We start from the raw sequence: 14,035 nt of genomic DNA on the forward strand, positions 1-14,035 counted from the left end.
CTCCCTGAAACTCTGTACAACCTCTGCTTTAATCAGTCTGTCCAGGTCCCGTCTACTTAAATTCCCACCTTTCTGCAGTTTCTTCAGTTTTAATCTACAGTTCATAACCAATAGATTGTGGTCAGAGTCCACATCTGCCCCTGGAAATGTCTTACAATTTAATACCTGGTTCCTAAATATCTGTCTTACCATTATATAATCTATCTGATACCTTCTAGTATTTCCAGGATTCTTCCATGTGTACAACCTTCTTTTATGATTCTTGAACCAAGTGTTAGCTATGATTAAGTTATGCTCTGTGCAGAATTCTACCAGACGGCTTCCTCTTTCATTTCTTTCCCCCAATCCATATTCACCTACTATGTTTCCTTCTCTCCCTTTTCCTAATCTCGAATTCCAGTCATCTGTGACTATTAAATTTTCGTCTCCCTTCACTACCTGAATAATTTCTTTTATCTCATCATACATTTCATCAATTTCTTCATCATCTGCAGAGCTAGTTGGCATATAAACTTGTACTACTGTAGTAGGCGTGGGCCTCGTTTCTATCTTGGCCACAATAATGCGTTCACTATGCTGTTTGTAGTAGCTTGCCCGCACTCCTATTTTTTTATTCATTATTAAACCTACTCCTGCGTTACCCCTACTTGATTTTGTATTTATAACCCTCATACTGACTCATAAAACTTTGAAACTCGGTTTATCGAAAACGCTTGAGAAACGCATCGTACTAGACCGACATTTATTACAGATAGCGTGAGTACATTTACAAAGATGGGGAAATTCGGTGACCTGTTGGGTGTATGCTTCCCTTGTTGGAGTATCTTACATGGTGCTGTATTCGCTCGTCCTCCACATCGGAGAAGTAACTCAAATAAATGTTAGAGACAGTTTCGAACTGTTTGTCCGAAAGAATAAACAAGTACACAATTTGACTGCATCAGTTATTTTTATTGGTTGATTTGAGAAGCACACATAGTTCGCAATTAAGGAAAACAAATCATAATAATTGTACTTGTAGTTCAAGTGTGCGGGCTTGCTCGACGGTATCTGCAGAGTTTAATTTGAGCAGCCGGCTAACTTCCTCGCCTCAATCTGAAACAAAATCAGTGACATGATTCAGAAAAATGTGACAGGAAGAAAATGCAGAATATAATTTTATTTTCTGGGTTTTGTTTCGATGATGTTAACCATCAGTGGGATTCTCTTTATTCTACTGTACTAGTAAATACTGGATGAAAATACATCAAGTTGATGTTTGGATCATTAGATTCACAAAACTGTTTTTAGCAAGACATGTTTCTTTACAGAGCATTTAGTTGTTCGTTTTGTCGCCCGTCTTCTGCAATACACTGGTGTTTGTACACGGTTTTTTATCTGGAGCTAATAACTATATTTTACGTTGCTACATTGAGGGTCGAAAATTTAGATGTAAAATGGAACTACTGGTACATGCGCTACTTTTTTCGCTTTGATATGATTATTTATCTGACCGCTGTTATTTACTTATTATTATTTTTGTCTCTTGCCTACGTTAAGTCTGTAGCCAAATGTGTGTGAAATCCTATGGGACTTAACTGCTAAGGTCATCAGTCCCTAAGCTTACACACTACTTAACCTAAATTGTCCTAAGGACAAACACCCACATCCATGCCCGAGGGAGGACTCGAACCTCCGCCGGGACCAGCCGCACAGTCTATGACTGCAGCGTCTAAGACCGCTCGGCTACTCCCGCGCGGCTAAGTCTCTAGTCAATCCAAAATTTTTTAGATTGTTCGCGAAAATGCATCGGCTTCTCTCTTGAGAAAGGTGTTACTTTCGTCGCAAGATGTAAATTTGTGAGAACAGAAAAGTATTTTTAATCGCTACGTTAACTTATTTTTTATGTTGTAGGTTTCTCGTAACTGCAACTACATATATTATATCCCTATCTGTGGGAGAGAATCAAAGATAGAGTGGCAAGTGCTTTATATTGTTTGATTTTGAACGTCGTTCTCAGAACAGAAAGACATTTCAATAACAGAGAAGTAAGCACTCGTTTACTGTTTCCTGTGCTTCTACTACGGCTTTTTTTTTACATGGCAGCTCTATTATTATTATGCATCGAGAGTTGTTATTGCATTTAAGACTTTTTTTTAAAAAGAAATGAATAAATTTTCAACCATCGTGTATTTACCTTTTACACTAGAATAAAGTGGAGCCCTCTAATGAATGCGCAACTTCAACGAAACATATATGGGTAAAGAGAAGAAATCAAGAAACCTTTTTTCTCAATGCAGAACGCTCAAATTAATTTATTTTTCAAGCAAACACGGACACAACTAATTTCCTTTTTGAAGAAAATTACCTCACTACCTCACTATGAGCGAAAGTTAAGTCTGTACTGTTATTTTACAGTAAGATGCATTACCTAAGCACAATCGATGCAGCGACACCTCAGAACCAGATTTGTGACACTTCCTCCACATAAGCTCTAAAGGGGGATCACTATTCAGACAGACATTTCGCTTTCCGGGAAGCTGTTGGCAATCCATTTACAGATAGCAGGACAGATGCTGCCACCATCCAGCAGTGTTATTGGGAAGTATAATCAAATCAAGTAAGAGTCAAGTATGTATCAAACTTTGTGGAAATGTTCACCATATAACGGACATTAAATGATTAACTTTCATTCCAATTGGAACTGGCATCCATCAAGAGCAGTATGAGGTATGACCACCACTGCCAAGAACATACTGTTGTATTTCTTGTGCCATGGAAGCAAACAGCCTCCGGCAGTCACCTTGAGAGATTTCTCGCCATGTCTGAAACACACGCTGTTTCGGTTCATTTACCTTGCTGGCTGGAGCCTGGTATGGAAGTATATCTTCTTTCGTCGCATCCTAGTGTTACAGGACCGGGTAAGCCAGTCACAAATCAACACATTCCTCAAGGTGTTTGTGATGTGAAGTTGCGCTCTTACATCATCTTTCTGAAATACGCCATTTGTACCATGGTCATGAAGAGCATGAGAACATGATTTCCCGTTCTCCAAACACTGGTGAACATTCAGTATCCCTTCAACAGTTACCAATTTAGTCCTTCTGTCGTATGCAATATCTATAGCTACATCTACATCGACGTACATACTACGCAAGCCCCCGTACGGTGAGTGGCGGGTGGTATCCTGTACCACTGTTAGCCATTTCCTTTCCTTTTTTCAATAGCGCTCCTCGGAAAGAACGTCGTCTTCCCTCCAGTCACTCCCATTTGAGTTCCTCAAGCATCTCGCTGATACTTGCATGTTGTTCGAACTTACCGGTAACCAGTCTAACATCCCGCCCCTGAATTGCGTCAATGTGTTCCTCTAATCCCATCTGGTGCGGATCCCAAACACTCAAGCCGTGCTTAATAAAAGGCAGCACTATCTCCTATACGCGGTCACCTTTACAGATGAAACACACTTTCCTAAAATTCTCTCAATAAACCGAAGTCGATCCTTCGCCTTCCCTATCACAATCCTCACACGCTCGTTCCATTTCATATCGCTTTGCAACTTTACGCCCGGATATTTAAAAGACGTGACTGTGTAAAGCAGGATACTACTAATGCTGTACCCGAAGATAGCGGGCTTGTTTTTTCTACTGATCCGCATTAACTTACATTTTTCTACATTTAGAGCTAGCTGTCATTCATCACACCAACCGGAAATTTTGTCTAATTCGTCTTGTATCCTCCTACAGTCAATCAACTTCGACACCTTACCGTACACCACAGCATCATCTGTAAACAACCGCAGCTTTCTGCCCACCCTATCCACCAGATCATTTTCCCCTGGGGCTCTCATGACGATACGCTTGTCTCTGATGACGGACACTCGCCGACGAGGACAACATAATGGATTTTATTACTTAAGAAGTCTTCGAGTCAGTCACATATCTGGGAACCCGTTCCGTATGCTCGTAAATTCATTAACATTCTGCAGTGTGGTACTACGTCAAATGATTTTCGGAAATTTAGGAAAATGGACCTACCTGTTACTCTTCATCCTTAGTTCGCAGTGCATCTCGTGAGGAAATAGGAAGCTGAGTTTCACACGAGTGACACTTTCTAAAACAGTGCTGATTCTTGGATACAAGCTTCTCGGTCCCTAGGAAATTTATTATATTGGAAGTCAGAATATGTTCTAGAATTCTGCAACAAACCGATGTTAAGGACAGAAAGTGAAAAAAATTGAAATTACTGAGATAACATTAATTCTACACCACACGTTGTATAGTTTTGTAAGGTTTATCCTCCTATAAATCGTGAGTAAGAGAGAGAGGGTAAAACAATTAAAAAAATTACAATTTTTCAGGTATCCCATTTTAGGTACGCTACACTGTGAACGATCTTGATGTGCCGACCAGTCGAAGAATCACGTTTATTGTTGGGCCATGCTGATTGTTTTGTTCGGGTACATTGTCATGCCGGCGAAGACAGCTGCTCGAAACATGCACTGCTCCTTGGACGCAGGTTGGCGGGGACAGTATTCTGGGGGACATTCATTTATGCTTCCATGCGACCTTTGGTAGTAATAGATGGCACCAAGACAGCTGTGTACCGTGCGAACGTTATTTCATACTACGTGCTCCTCCTTGTGCTAGATGTTTTCCTCAACAGTGACGGCATTCTCCAACAGGATAATGATCCGTGTCACAAGGCCAGAACTGTGTTACCGTGGTTTGAAGAGAATGACAGTGTGAAATCACGATGATATCTTGACCACTACTTTCGCCTGATCTGAACCCGACGGAACACACCTGGTACGCTAGGTGTGTGATCTGTATGTATGCTCTTGGTGCCACACACCTTTGGCAACCTAATAAGGACTTATCTAATCCACACCACACAGAATCACTGCTGTATTGTATTCCAAAGGTGAACCAACCTGCTATTGCACATGTCATCACAATGTTTAGCCTCATCGGTGTGTTTATCACAAATATCACATAGGACAAACAAAACCAAGACAAAGTTGATGAAGTGTAAAATGGTTCAAATGGCTCTGAGCACTATTGGACTTAACATCTGAGGTCATCAATCCCCTAGAACTTAGAACTACTGAAACCTAACTAACCTAAGGACATCACAAAAATGCATGCTCGAGGCAGGATTCGAACCTGCGAGCGTAGCGGTCGCGCGGTTCCAGACTGTAGTGCCTAGAACCGCTCGGCCACCCTGGCCGGCGATAAAGTGTAGTATAAAGGGGTATGACAATTAGTTTAACATCAAAATTGGAAACGATACAACAGTAAAATGTAAATGTCGTGTGACTTGGGCCTCCCGTCGGGCAGACCGTTCGCCGGGTGCAAGTCTTTCGATTCGGCGACTTGCTCATCGATGGATATGAAATGATGATGATGATGAGGACAACACAACACCCAGTCTCTGAACGGAGAAAATTTTCGACCCAGTCGGGAATCGAACCCGGGCACTTAGGATTGACGCTCTGTCAGGCTGCCCACTTTTTTTTCTTTTTTTGAGTATGGTCGTTGCGGATGTCACGTGACATCCGTTCAAGTTCGTTGTTTATCTTTTCATTCAGTTTTTTATTACAGAGGCTAACCTGCCAACCACCCCTCTGACCGAACGCGCTGAGCTACCGTGCCGGCTGCCACTCAGCTACCGGGGGCGGACGACACAATAGTGAGATAAGTGAAATAATTTCTCCAACTAGGAAAAAGATTGCCTAGGATGCTCGGAGCAAAGAAGATAGCAGATGTAAATTAAGATAGAGGAAGAAAGAGTTTTTGAATAAAAAAGCTTTACAGGTGTCAAATATTATACAGAAATGAAGAAGTTCCAGGAAAACTGTGTCTGGAGCACAGCACTGTATTAAAGTAAACGACTAGCGGAGATTTTGAGAAGACGAAACTTTAAGCATTTAGATTGTGGAGAGTAAATGGAGACCCACTATAAAGAATAAGTAAGGAAAAACGTCTGTGGAAGACCCTTACCAGATAAAGGGACAGATTAGTCAGAGATCTGCTTCGCCATCCAGGCATACGCAGCAAAGGCGGAAAACGACACGGGAAGACCAAGGCTAGAATACACAAAACAGATTGTAAAGGGTGATTGGTGTGACAGTTTCACCCCTGTTACAGCAATATGTAACAAATTGTCCCTGTTATAGCAAAATTGTAACCAAGCACCACATACGTCGTCATGTTGTAGCAAAAATTGTAACAAATTACTCATTGCACTACTGTCTTATAGCAAAACTCGCTGAAGGCGTGTGAGCTGTAGAGTTTCAAAAGTGCTGTAGGTCTGACCACAGGCGCAACACGATAGGTCAGTACAAGTTCTGCTTCACACACATACCTATCACGTTGATATGGGGTATTAACAGTTGGAGCGCCATAGCTTTCAGAAGTGTTTGGTGCTGTTAGCAAAGACGTCTTGGCTCTAGGTCATATCCTTCTGGCTTTTCCCCAGGAGTCATGGGATGCAAAGGTTGTGAGATCTACAGTAGTTGGAGCTTATAAATGTTCCATATGTGGTGCACGCTGCATGGTTGTCAGATTTCACTTATCGTATTGGGTTTTTCTATGACATCACAGTAGAAATAGCTCATTTTTGCTAAGTATAGCTGAGAATACTACCACAGGATGGGAATAAATGGAGGACAGCATCAAATCAATGAAAAGACTGACGGCTTTAGAAAAAACTCTTTCCAGACGGCGAGACGCTGCGCCTCCAGCTGCCTTCTGGACTTGCAATGGTGCTGACCAGTCAATGTGAGCGCAAGGACAGAATATCTTGGCTGTCTGAGTGGCTGTCATGTCAAGGACAAAAGTTCTATCTTTTATTCGTAATGAATGGAAAACATTCAAGAAGTGCAACAAGATTTGCCAAACATGCGTCTGGGGCTACCATAATCTCTTCACTAGACTCAGGAAGCTTTCCGGCAGCAAATTCCTTTAAATAAGGGAAATAGATGGAAACAGGGATATGAAATCTGATGAATGAGTTGAAAGACAACTCCATTGACCACCCTGGTTGTTATACAATCACTGTCATTTATGTCAGGTCGGCTGATTTTGGCTGTTTGCCATTTACAGGCTATTCTCCTATACTCGTATTGAAACCAGAAAACAATCGAAATCAGCTGATCGTGACATAAGTACAGTAACTGTATAACAAGCAGGGTGGAGAACGGAATTGTATTTCAGTAAATCTATGACTGTGGCACCAGAAAAAAGCTTATGGAGAGTAAGTGCTAAAGGACCTTTATCAACAGGGAAAACTATCTAACTGAACGTGATTTTTTTTCTTGTGTAGTCTTGTTTCCTTCTCATGTACTTTTTAGTCCTGAGGATCAGGAATTTTTGCCCAATATTCGCTAGTTATTGTTTCACGTTTGGGAAGCTCCCATTCACTGCTTTGATCGTTGTCTCGTGTTTCGCATGAAGAGGTTGTCCCACATCCCACATACTACTAATAGTTTATAGTAGTCCTGCTGGTACTAATACATATGGAATGTGGTTATTTATAATGAGTTACTTAGGACCCTGAGATGGACAATTTCATGAGCTGGACAGTAAAATAATACAGCTAAAATGAAAACTGTTTCTACAATGATATCCCCGAAAATGTACATGTTCGATCTATTGACAAAGCAATCATTTTCCTTAAGATGCCATTTTTTTTATAAAGGCTGTGTAGATAAAGTGGTAATGTCGAGTCATCACTACAGGCATTACGTCCAGGACAACGATGAGAGGATTTACTTAGTCTTGTGTAATGCTCTGTCCACATCAGATAATTATGAGGACGTGTTTGATTTGTATGAGCCTGTCGCGGGAGGTCACTGTGTCCTGTAGGATTCTGGAATGCGTCTGATTTATATGAGTCTACAGATGTATAAGTAGACACACAACATAGGCAACGCGTCAGGCAGTATCCGCACTCTTCGGCGTTGCAGAGAATCTTCACTGGTGCCATCTACAGGCTGCCCCGTCAAATAATTTTGTAGCAAGAAGTCGTCGTAAGACTACCTCAAGTAATAATCATATTTATATTCCTGTCATTATTTTACAGTGTAAATATTGGTCTTTTATTTAATGTTAGTGTGCGAAACAAGCAGAATGTGCAGTATTAATCAGAATTGTAAACTTGGGAGAGCTACGCTCTCGAATTATGCGAGCCTTTCAGGATCATTTGTCGTAGGTGCTGACGAATCGTTCGGATTGTATGGTCGTCATCCATTACGCTTCTTCGTTCCTGACGTTTCGTCCAGAGACATGTTTGACTTCTTCAGAGTTGGTCCTGAGTCTTGTCGGTAAGACTCAGCGGAACCAGAAGCACCTCTGGAGATATCCGACGTAGCTCTAGACGAAACGTCAGGAACGAAGAAGTGTAATGGACGACGACCAACAACCCGGAAGACTCACCGGCAGCTATACCCAGCAATGTTGATAATCCACCATGCAAGAACAAGCTACAGTCAATGGGGTGTAATTTGGGCAGGCAGTCTAGATAAAATAGAGGCTTTACGTGGGAATACTATCTTACACAATAAAGTTTCGACCGCCAAGGTGAAATGAGGTGTTTGGAAAGCTCTCATATGGAAATGGCAACAGGGAAATTTTCTGTGAACGTCTGAGACGAGAGGCCGTTTGTCTAATTCATTTTTGCAACCAAATACAGCAGCATACTATGAGTCAGTAGCAACTTGAAGCTGGATGAGGTTCGTGCTGCAAAGCATGAAGAAATCTCTGCAAGTTGTGTCAACCTACTAGCACTGTTCGTTTTTTTACTGCGTTGAGGATACTTGTACCAGAGGAAAAGTGCGTTTGTGAGTGATTGTGGTTTTACTACACAGCCTGACTTCCTCTCCCCCTCAGTTAACATGAATGAATTGAAGAGAAGAGAACGATACATGCCTATTTGTATTTAGGGCCTGACTTACCCTATCCGACAACCGTTAATTTCGTGTTTGAAATAGATTACATAGGTGGTATAAAACATTACCATTGAATTAAATTGAGATTTGTATCGATTTATAATTTCAATGATAGATTTTTGTAAAGATTTCTTTCCCTTGATGGAAAGAAGTTTGTAATTTTTATCGACTCATGTTGGTGTATAATCTGTGTGTTAGCTTTGTAAATGTTTATCGCGGAAAAAGATTCGTTTTTCTACTGTCTAGGTTTCATCTTTCTTGTTGCTAAAGTTCTGTAAGGTTCATGAAAGTTAAGCTCTGTATCTTAATTAGCCGAAAAATTAATGTTATCGTCACATATACTGCCGTGTCTTATTTCAATTCTCTCACCTAACAAAGACCTTTTTTGCACATAGTATAAAAATGGCTCTGAGCACTATGGGACTTAACATCTATGGTCATCAGTCCCCTAGAACATAGAACTACTTAAACCTAACTAACCTAAGGAGAGCACACAACACCCAGCCATCACGAGGCAGAGAAAATCCCTGACCCCGCCGGGAATCGAACCCGGGAACCCGGGCGTGGGAAGCGAGAACGCTACCGCACGACCACGAGATGCGGGCGCACATAGTATAAATTGTGTTTTTGTAGAACTTTATTTCAGTCTTAAAACCGGAGAAGTTAGTGACAAATTGTTGTACGGAAAACGACTGAAAGCCAATCGCATTTTCTGTGGTATATGTCTTTAAATTAAACTAAAAGGTCACTGAAATATTTCGTACCGATTATTTTTCAGTAGCTTCCACGATAGTCTTGTAAGTGTTGCAGTAAGTTGATCGGTCACCCGCCTTCTAACAAGCGCGTTAACCAATTTGCTCACTGGTCTAATACGAAAGCAGAGGAAGAGGGCGAATTCGAGCTGAAAAGGCGCTAAATGAATATTAACTACCTATTTCGCACTGAGCTGTAAGGTGTATTCAATTAGATTTCTAGCGCCCATCTTTAACGAAGCTCGATTCCCCGTAAAAGACATAGAATCTTAAGAACAGTTGCGCTTCGGGGAATTTGGTGGATTTTTTAGTAGCGTATTGTCCAATTTGCTAGTCACTGAACACACCAGCGACAGACTTTCTGAATTCGTAGGGTTGATGTTTATATATTCTAATTACGATTACCGAAGGCCTGTTGCAGGACATGTATGACGTGTAATAGGTAGGTCCCGTTGTCTAGTAGAATGCTAGGACTCATATGACCCGAATATATCTATAGAGGTAGGACTCAGTGTGCGATGGTTCTTAACATGTACCTGGCCTGTATGAGTCTTTAAATGTAGGATTTGGGTGAGGTGGTATTTTGGGATGTTCGTGACCTTTACGGTCCTGTGAATGTATGTCATAAAATGTGATGAGTTGTTGGGGTCTGTCTGACGTGTATGAACTTGTAGAGGTACATCGGAGGGTATGATGGGTTCTTAGGATGAGCCATGGGTGCTTTGGGCGAGGTGATGTTCCTGACCTGTACGAGGCTTTACAGGTAGGCTCTGAGAGTGATAAGATGTTGGGGTGAGCCAAACCAACAGGAACGTGTAGAGGTATGTCATAAAATGTGAGGAGATGTTGGGATGTGGCTGACCTTTATGACCTTGTAGAGGTATACCCTAAAGTGTGATTGGATGTTGGGGCATGGCTGACCTTTATGAGCTTGTAGAGGTATACCCTAAAGTGTGATGGGATGTTGGGGTGTGGCTGACCTTTATGATCTTATAGAGGTGTGTCCTAAAGTATGACTGGACGATGGTGTGTGGCTGACCTGTATGAGCTTGTAGAGGAACGCCATGGGGTCAGCGTTGGGATCTGCATAGCGCCGACCCCAACCGGTGGAGAAGTTGAGCTGCGCCGCAGACAGCGCTGCGCACACCGCCACCACCAGCACCAGAGTTAGCGCACAGCCTTGCCTCATCCTGAAAACGAGGGAGTGCGCCGTTACAGCCGGTTAAGGCAGCCGACTAAGCGTTATAGTTTTAGAACCATCCTGTCAACATTGCAGCAATTGTAGGTATCACAAAAAATATATCGGATAAAACAATGGTTCACAAATATATTTCTGTAAATTATTAACTTTAACTGAAGGTGGTGGCACTGTTTTGCCCGAGATGGCTGTTATCCTACGTTATTATTTTCTGAACAGAGTAGTCTGTATCATGTGTTGTGTTAATGAAACACACCAGTTGACGTCAGTGGTAGCCACAGTTCTCCTTTTTATATCTCAAATGGCTTAATTAAGCGGAAACTTCAATAAATACTTGACTAATCGGCTTTGTTCATAAAATAATTATACGTAAGTAGGAAAAAAAGCACTGTATCACTGTGGAATGAGTATGCAGAATTAGGGTAGTTCCACTAAGATGTACAGACGATATATTGAATACATCTAATGGTGACCGTCGTTCGCCAGACACAGAGGTTTATTATACAGTCCAGTCATATTAATGTGACCACCTGCCAAAAGCTCGAATAACCACCTTTTGCAGCGTGGAGGTGCAAGTAGAGAGTCAGTGAAGTTTTGGAAGGTACCGCGGCTAGCTGCGCCATGTTCTCTGTTCGGGATCCATGGCGCGAACAACTCGATCGAGGTGGTCCCACAGGTTCTCGACTAGGTTCAAATTCAGAGAGTTTGGCAACCAGGGGTGGACCGTAAACTCATCCTGCCTCTCTTGGAACGACGCATGTGCACTGCAAACTGTGAGTCGATGCATTGTCCTGCTGGCAGATGCCATCGTACCGAGGGAAAACAAACTCCATCAGGTGTGGGCAAGGTCACCAAGGATAGCTGCATACGTGTATTGATCCATTGTGTCTTTCAGAATGGTGAGATCACTGAGTAAATGCCACGAAAACATTCCCCAGACCATAACTCTCCTTCCTACGGGCTCCTCCCCTTCTGATGGCTGTCGCAGGGTCGTAAACGCCAACGGACATCTGCTTGAAGAAGCATAAAACGTGATTCATCTGAAAAGGCCACCTGTCGCCAGTCTGTGGACGCCCAGTAGCAGTATTGGCGTGCAGTTTCTAGCCTTCGTCGCTGATGAACAGCAGTCAGCATGGCTGCATGAAGCAGGTGCCGACTGCGGAGCCCAATACGCAGCAACGTTCACTGAACGGTCGTTCACCGTTGAGGAGACATTGTTGGTAGTCCCCTGGGCGGTCAGTTGCTTAACACTTCCACGTGTATCAAAACTAGACATGATTGTCTTCATGGGATTTCCGCGATCGTTCATTAAATAAAAATATGACATTTCAGTCTTTGATCGATATTTTTTTTGAAAATAAAAGAAAATAGCGATCAAAGACTGAAATGCTATATTTTTATTTTACTTCCACGTGTATTCGCCCGTACACATCGCCGTAGCTGTTCTTCAGTCCTGTCATGTATGGCCCGTGGTGTACAATAGTTACCTCGGCGTCGGTTTTGGACAGCGCCATTTTGCCATGCACGGTAAACTTTAACCACGGCGGCAGGTGAGCAGTTTAGAAACATAGCCTTTTCGGAAATGCTTCCACCCCTGACCCGAAAACCAATGATCATGCCCTTTTGATCAGATAAATCGCTCCGTTTACGCATTTCGAGAACGACCGCATTGTTTTCCACGTCCCCCCGACATGCTTTGTGTAGCCTTCACTTCTAGTGATGCCACCTGCCGTCTGTGAATGGTTATTGCATTTTGACGTCGAACAACGGTGGTGGTCACATCAATGTGATTGGACCGTGTAACAGTTCTTCAAGGATTTTTAATCAATGCTACGCACCATTATTAGGCTCTATGACTTCATTCTAAAATATTAATAGTCATTAAAAACTACTACCTATTCATTTACAAAAAATGGTTCAAATGGCTCTGAGCACAATGGGACTTAACTGCTGATGTCATCAGTCCCCTAGAACTTAGAACTACTTAAACCTAACTAACCTAAGGACATCACACACATCCATGCCCGAGACAGGATTCTAACCTGTGACCGTAGCGGTCGCGCGGTTCCAGACTGTAGCGCCTAGAACCGCTCGGCCACTCCGGCCGGCTATTCATTTACACATCTGCATTTTAAATACGGCATTTTCCCTACTTCTTACTGCAACACCTGTGCTGAGTAGTTTCCACAGTTTACCCCTACATAGGTGAAACCAATTTTTACCAAAAGGTTCAAGCATTCGGCACTGTGAGACTTCTTACTTTACTTTTTTACTGAATGTGCACAACAAAGTTATAAGGATGGTAGACTATCCTAAACAATATTCTGCGGGAAGGAGCCAGTGATCGGAAATTAAGTGCAGTCGGTAAAAGTTATCGAATGACTAACGTGTGAGAGACATGTTTTGATAAACTGCAAGCTTTGAATGCAACGCAGAGTAAGAGGATGTTACGCTGAGGAGGCCTCATGTTCGTCCGTATCTGAAAAGAAGGGCTCCGCGACTGACCTGCTTCTGTTCCGCTGTGTGTTAATTCTTCCCTGAGTCCAAGTCGGCTGACGTCTCCACTGGAAGCTGCGGCCTGAAGACAGCCAACTCGCCCTTTATACTCTGTCCACCGCCACGGAGAAGACGTCACACGGAGCCCATGCTGATTCCCGGAGGTAATTGAGACAGTGCAGCCAGATGGCTTCACTACAGCTCCGACGTCTTTATCTGGCTGCTTTAATTAGCTGCTCTATTTCGTCAGGATGTGCGTCTGAATCAGCGTTCAAGACAAAACGACTAAATTTAGCAAATAGCATATGCAGATTTACGTGTTCATCCATACACTCGAGTTGTAGCCCGTCCACTATGCTATCTGGAAAAACCGATGACACTAATTCTGCCATGACGGAAGGGCGTGGAATATCAGTTAAACGGAATTAATATTGTCTTGAAAACATGCTGCAAGACGAATATCAATAAAACAGGGGTGTTTGAGTGTAAGCGAAGTAATTCGTAAAGATACCGTGGGAAAGAATTTTTTCCAGCCTGGGTGCCGAGCGGTTCTAGGCGCTACAGTCTGGAACCGCGCGATCGCTACGGTCGCGCGGTTCGAATCCTGCCTTGGGCATGGATGTGTGTGACGTCCTTAAGTTAGTTAGGTTTAAGTAGTTCTAA

The 14,035-nt window shown here is 42.6% G+C and overlaps 1 long non-coding RNA gene across 1 annotated transcript; it reads right to left on the minus strand.

Moving 5' to 3' along the window:
* Positions 1-930: 930 nt before the first annotated feature.
* Positions 931-13,485, minus strand: LOC124796420. The gene is made up of 3 exons (XR_007016764.1): positions 13,382-13,485; positions 10,718-10,868; positions 931-1,095 (listed from the first exon to the last, which is right to left on the minus strand). It is a non-coding gene; the product is annotated as an uncharacterized LOC124796420 (long non-coding RNA).
* Positions 13,486-14,035: the final 550 nt, after the last annotated feature.

This window comes from Schistocerca piceifrons, chromosome 4 (genome assembly GCF_021461385.2).
Source record: "Schistocerca piceifrons isolate TAMUIC-IGC-003096 chromosome 4, iqSchPice1.1, whole genome shotgun sequence".
Lineage (NCBI taxonomy): Eukaryota > Metazoa > Arthropoda > Insecta > Orthoptera > Acrididae > Schistocerca > Schistocerca piceifrons.